We start from the raw sequence: 6,861 nt of genomic DNA, 5'->3' as shown, positions 1-6,861 counted from the left end.
TTCGACACAATACACTCTACCACTCTTTCACTCTTCCAAAATGTGCTGTTCGCTCTCTAAATTTCCGCTAACACCTTTCTCCTCCACCCCAATCTAACGCACACCTACTCGTTCTAATGGCACCTTCCAGAAACTTCTGAGGGGCTGCGTGCGACGTCTTCTCGGTTGATTTGACCCCATTACTTCATGGCCTGTCTCTTCATGTCTGACACCACAATGCCAAACTTGCGCTCATCTACAGGAAAAGAACTGCACATTCTCAATTGTCTGTTCATTCTTTGGCCTGTCAGAATGTGGAAAGGTACTACAAACACACACACACAATCACACACACACACACACACACAGACAACACGGGAGAGCAACACAAGGCTCCACATCATTAATATTTTACTAAAATGACAGTACAACACGATGTGAAAGGCATCAGTTTTAATGATGACAGGAAGTAGCATGGGTTCAGAGCAAAGAACCTTACAAGGGCTGAAGAAGGTGTGCGTTTGTCTGCGTGTCGTCTGTGTGGGGAATAAGACCCAGACACCATTCGGACCTGTTAGGGAAGACAGGACGTTTCCTTTATCCGCTTTACTTCCACCTTTGCTTCCATATCTAGGAGGATACATGAACAGCTGATGACCTGACGGTTAAAAGATTTCTCAGTACACCCTTAATCTCACAAAATTGCAGTCCTATTCTCACTCTCTTTCTCTCTCTCTTTCACTTCTCACCCACAACTCTGTGTGTCACTCTGCAAAAGCAAAAATTGTAGACCAGACAGGAACAGCACAGACTCGGGGAGCAACGCAGGGCACAAATTATGCTCCTGTACCTCCTGTAAATGTCAGAGTGATGTGTGGAGTTAGCCGCCGTTTTGCCGGCCTGTGTGGGGTCCCGGAGTGCGGAGTGTGGTGTCCCAGGGTGTGGAGTCCCAGGGTGTGGTGTCCCAGGGTGTGGAGCTCAGACTGTCCCTACACCTGTACCTCAGCATGTGCTTTAATCTGTCTCTCCATCTGTAACTCAGTCTGTCCTTCTAAATCTCTTCACCTGTGAACCAGTCTGTCCCTCCACCTGTGAACCAGTCTCTCCCTCCACCTGTGAACCAGTCTCTCCCTCCACCTGTGAACCAGTCTGTCCCTCCACCTGTGAACCAGTCTCTCCCTCCACCTGTCTGTTAGTCTGTCCCTCCACCTGTGAACCAGTCTCTCCCTCCACCTGTCTGTTAGTCTGTCCCTCCACCTGTGAACCAGTCTCTCCCTCCACCTGTCTGTTAGTCTGTCCCTCCACCTGTGAACCAGTCTCTCCCTCCACCTGTGAACCAGTCTCTCCCTCCACCTGTGAACCAGTCTCTCCCTCCACCTGTGAACCAGTCTCTCCCTCCACCTGTGAACCAGTCTCTCCCTCCACCTGTCCCTCTGCTCTCTCAGTGCCTTCAATCACTTCCCTTTAAAAGACACTCCACATTGCAAGACTTTCACATACCCACCCACCCACACCCACACCTACACCTACACATTCCCATGCCCACGCATGCTCACACACACACATACACAAGTACATTCTATAACATAAGAAGAAAAACAGCTCCTTCAAAGACAAACTGAAGCAATCAGACACACAGAACAATGCAGACACAATTCAAACTCTTCTACAAAGACAAATGCATGCAGTCACTTACACACACACACACACACACACACACACACACAAACCCCATTCTGTATAAAATGATGGCAGAGGTGCATTAAGGAGTTACGCTCCACGCATCTCTGCGCTACTGCCATCGGTTAAGAGGTCACCTGTGATACATCTTCATCTGGGGGGGGAATTCTCCTGGGGAAGGAGATGTAAGAGCATTGTCCCAGAATGAGGGTCACAGCACACTGCAGAATACAGAGGGAAACACTCCTAATCCATCAGAAGCCGATCTACAACGAAAGCGAGGGAGGGACATTAGAAGGAAGTGATGGGGCTCGCACCAGCAAAAGCATATCAGAGCGTAACAACTTTATGCTTGATTGTGTGGTAGTCAAGGTGAGTCGTTGTAAACGGTGCATCACAAAAGGCCACTGCGCGCCCGCATGACAGATGTCTTTGTAATGGGGTGTGACTGTTCCCGTGCAGACACAAAATATTCATGAGCGGCTCTGAACGATACAGCTCAGATCATAAACGCAGGGCGTACTCAGCATTTTCTTAAAGATAGAAATCGACGTTTGTCAAGATGCTTTGTGATCTTCTTTTGGTTAGTTCTGAACTTTATTTAAAAAATATACTAAATATTCAAATCAGCACTTTAAAGTTGTGATATTTAAAAGCTTTAATACGCCAAAAATATCCGTTGAAAGAGATTGGGCAAACCTCCCTGGATAAACAACTCGGCGACTCAGACGAAGGCGAACGACTCCATTAAGGCGGCGGTGCAGACTAATGGAAAGCAGACGTGTTCGGCGCGAACAGCCAGCGACGCGACGTCTCTCTGTGCTGCGCAGGCCGGTGGGAAGACCGCCTCCCACGGAGGACTGAGCCCTGCCTCGTATCGACACGTAGAGACGCGCGGCTTTCCTGGCAAATTGAAATTCAATTCTAATCTGACCGGGAGCGATTTGCTGGGCTCCGTATCGCGCGGCGCACGAGCCGAGGCACGAGCTCGGCTGGCCGAACGCTTCCGAGGAAGCCGTACCTTTATGTACTGCAGATCCCGTAGTGTCGCGAAGACGGATAACCACCTTGTTAGACAAACATCATTAGTACTTGACATGCATATTGAGTAGCGGCAGAAGCTTAAGCTGTCGTGGTTGTGCTTGGTCTGTTCAACATTAAGGGATCAGCTGTGTTGTGGAGTTTTGTTTTTTTTTGTCTGGTGACTGTAGATGGTTCTCCATTATGCTGTGCTTCATGTGAGTCTGCTTGTTTTCGGATAAACACGCGGGCCACTAGCTTTGGGCCACCCAGACACAGCGAGTCAACGCAGGCCGAGCGAGTCCCCTCACGCCTGACACCCAACCCGACAGGTCATGTTTAATTGGCCTGGTAACATCACAGAGAGCTGAAAGGGTGACCACTATGCATGGCAATTCCTTACTAGCCATGTCATGCTCTCACGCACATCCTCATCACCTCCACAGCCCCTTTGGCCCCTAGAGCGGGCTGTGATATCACTCAGTCGTGACTGAGACATGCGCCCCACACGATGGCCCAGTGAGAGAAGACGGGCCAGCTGACATGTTGGTTTAGCCCCTCTGTCTCCCAGCGAGGCTGGAGCTGATAGGCTCTACTATGTCTCCCTTCCACGCCCCTGACGGAGTCGTGGCATTTGAGCCGCATTGATCAGTGACACGGTGCGTAAAACAAAACCAAAAAAAAAGGCAGAGAAAAAAAAAAACCCGTTGTGATATTTTGGCAGGCTGGAAAAGGGATGGAGCGAAGGAAAGATGAAAGGAGAGAGAGAGAGAGAGAGAGAGAGAGAGAGAGAGAGAGAGGAGGGAACGATGGTGTGGGTGGAGGCCATTGAGAGTGCTGTCTCTTCTCTATTTAAAGATAGAAACGCAGAGAGCGGGTGAGAGAGCGAGAGTGATGTTGGGGGGAGGGAGAAGAAAATAGTCTCCATCTCCCTCCCTCCCTCTCTCCTTCTCTCCCTCTCTCTGTCCATCTCTCTCTCTCTCTCTCCCTCTCACATACACACGCACGTACATCCTCTCTGCAGACAGGAGTCATGATGATTGACAACCTAATTCTGCGTGTGCATGGTGACACCTTTAATATTGCGGCTCCGCACGTGTGCCGGAGTGTGCGAGTGTGCGTCTCTAACTCTGAGATGCTGGATTATCACATTGTCCGTTTGGTCATCTCCATGCTTTGTCCACCCCACACAGTTTGGGCTCCTAGCATATCACTCACCCACCCGAGACGCCCTGCTAATACGGAACGTGCTGACAGCAGAATGGCTGTGCAGTCCACTGCACAAACGCTCCATTAACACACGGACTTGCTCCTCCGGACTGAATCATCGCATCCCCTGGATAACAGGGAAATTGCAGGGGGGGAAATTGCATAAATAGTTTAAATTGCTGGAAGGTGTGAGGTGAGTATTGGGAACTATGGAGTCCAGTGACTCATGTCATGGATACAGGAGCCAGAATAAGGAGTGAAGAGACCCATACTTCAACAGGACACGTGTGTGTGTGTGTGTGTGTGGGAGGGTGTGTGTGTGTGTGGGAGGGTGTGTGGGGGGGGTGGTCAGGAGGTGGTCAGGGAAGTGATCTGGGCCGCAGGGGTGGATGGAGTACAGGGGTGAAGGGTGAACATGTGAACATGGTCGCGTGGACCTGAGGAATTTGGTGGGATATATGATACTGAGCAAACCATGAATCATCTTCAGCCAACACACACACACACACACACACACACACACACATACATACAAGTCACACACACAAAAAGCACAGACCACTTGCTAAAACACTGATGAGGTCCCGACATAAGAGCATATTAAATTAGACCATTTTTGTATGTCACAAAAAATGTCTTGTCGTTGCAAATTGAAGTTCATTGATTTTTACATGTTATGAAAGGCCTTTTGAAAGAACTTAATGGATGGAGTACAAAGGAAGAATATTTAAAAAAAAACCATATTCAAAAATATCAGACAATGAGCAACTTAAACTGTCCCCACAATTAATGTGTCAATACATCTGTCTCCATGTCCATCACAACCAAAGCAAAGTGCGCTAATCTCTAACCTACTGTTAACCCCTGCGAGCTCTTCCTGCACCATGCTGAGATTACATAAAAGGAAACACGTTTAACTCCTTTCTATCACACTTTAACAGTTCTCCGAGCAGCCTGAACGACACGTGGAGACAATTAACAAAGGGATGCTTTCTAAGTGCTGATTTTGTATGCTAATGACCACTGCTCTCATTGGCTGTCTTAGTGGTGGGGTGGGGCATCATGTTGGGAACAAACTGAGACAATAGCTGCACAGTAGACGTGTTTAATCTCGTGGGGTGGCGTGTTTGCTTGATGTGATGTCACATCAAGCGGTAAAACCCAAACAGCTTGTATAATTGCATGTTGTCTGTAAAAAGAGAGACACGCCACAACAAAGAACACTTCACCATGTCACTGTTTTTTTTCTTTTTCTTTTCCGGACGGCAGACGAAGTGACAGGTATGGATGGAAAATGCAGTTTTGCTGTCTGGGAAACCTTTAAGATGTATGCAGAAAACATCGATGGAGGTGGAGTTCACGTTCCCGCACAGAGTAACCGCATCAGAAACCATTTCATTTAATTAGCGGTTCTGCTGACCAGCTTAATGAAAAACCTCACAAAACCTATGGGTTGTATACTTACACTATAGATCCACTGTTTTCAGAGCAATTCTGTTAGGGTCTGATTTTTGTGTCTGATTTACTAAAGTATTTGGTACATTTGAGCTCACTATGCTATAGCACGACGCAGTAGAGCATGTGACTAGTCTAGAAAAAGGTGCAATTATTGATGTTTTAAACCTCCTGGTGTATGTTTGGGAGCCGCAACCCTCACAGCACCTCCGAGCACCTCAATGCGCTGAGGAGATGCCACGTTTTATTTTCACGGTGTGATTAAATTCGCCCTGTCCAAGCATTTGACTTCCATTGTCGGTTGTTAGCCGTTGACTTTTTAAAGGCTGCTTGACTGACACACAGCCTTTGGGCTGAAACACTGGCTGCAATCTTTCCTTTTGACAGAGGCTCGACGCTTGGCCTTTTGCTGGATGGTCGTTTGCTTTTTCCAGACAGATGAGGGATTATTTCTCTGTTCCTAGCACCTAGAACTAGGCACGCGACTGCCGGGATGGGATCGGGATTTGGAGTAAGAGCGGAGTGCTCTGCTGGCCTGGCTGGGTCTGGCCTACCGACAGCTCAGTGGGCATTAGTGCAGAGTCTCCCACCAGGCCAGAGATTAATGCTGCTCGTCTCCTCTCCAGAGGAGATTAATGAGGAAAGGTCAAATTGTTTGAGTCAGAGAGGCAGAGCTCCAACAAGAAACATGTACACACACAAACACACACACACACACAAATGCGCGCACACACACACATGCTTATATACTCCTTCTCTCCTCTCCTCTTCTCCTCCTGACTGAATAAGTGTTGTTGAATTAAAGCTCTCTGAGCAATTGGTCACCAACTCTTTGCTTTCTCACTCTGCATTATTACAGAAATGCCCTTGACAACTGGAAGAAACGCGAGAAGGAAAAAACACACACACACACACACACACACACCACATTGAAAGGTCCAAGGAGGTGGAATGAGGTGGCAAACGCAACCATGGCAACCCGTTTTACCTTGAACCGTTGCATGAAGAGGCAAACTCAGATGCGGTGCGGAACTGAAATGGAAAATGACATGTTTTGTGTTAAGCGATTACAAGCTGATGAAGGCTGCCGTGAGCCGTTCCGCCTAACAAAGAGCGCCGTACACAAAGTCACTCTCGCGAACTTTTCCACATTCATCTGTGAAAGCAGTTTTCGGTTGTTCTACTTTACCTGTCATTTATCGCTGCTTAGTGTAAACAAAAACATGCTGGTAATAATGGGTACTGAAGAGAGTGTTTTGGCTGTTACACTGGTCATCTGAATTACATAATTACGTATTCAGATGCTTGCAGACATAAACAGGCTTTTTGTTTTTAGTGGCGTTATTTGGAATCAAGGTAGTAACAAAAACGGGTCAAAACCAGAGCTGACAGATTACCAAACCCAAGAGACATCCAAAAAACACGGGTCAGAACCGGGAAAAAATGCTCCAGGTCAAAACCAGAATGCCACCAAGATAATGCAGACAAAACCAAATGACGCAGGCAGAGAGAACAGCA

General features: G+C 47.8%; 1 long non-coding RNA gene across 1 annotated transcript; it reads right to left on the bottom strand.

Annotated features, from left to right (window-relative positions):
- Nucleotides 1–432: 432 nt before the first annotated feature.
- On the bottom strand, nucleotides 433–2,770 carry LOC145658455 (uncharacterized). Its single transcript, XR_014124025.1, has 3 exons — nucleotides 2,681–2,770; nucleotides 1,797–1,925; nucleotides 433–550 (listed from the first exon to the last, which is right to left on the bottom strand). It is a non-coding gene; the product is annotated as an uncharacterized LOC145658455 (long non-coding RNA).
- Between the last annotated feature and the right edge of the window lie 4,091 nt (nucleotides 2,771–6,861).

Source organism: Electrophorus electricus, chromosome 6 (genome assembly GCF_041902795.1).
Source record: "Electrophorus electricus isolate QZ-2024a chromosome 6, ASM4190279v1, whole genome shotgun sequence".
In the NCBI taxonomy this organism is placed as follows: domain Eukaryota; kingdom Metazoa; phylum Chordata; class Actinopteri; order Gymnotiformes; family Gymnotidae; genus Electrophorus; species Electrophorus electricus.
The sequence above is the reverse complement of the archived record's forward strand: the minus strand, read 5'-3'. Positions and strand labels throughout refer to the sequence as shown.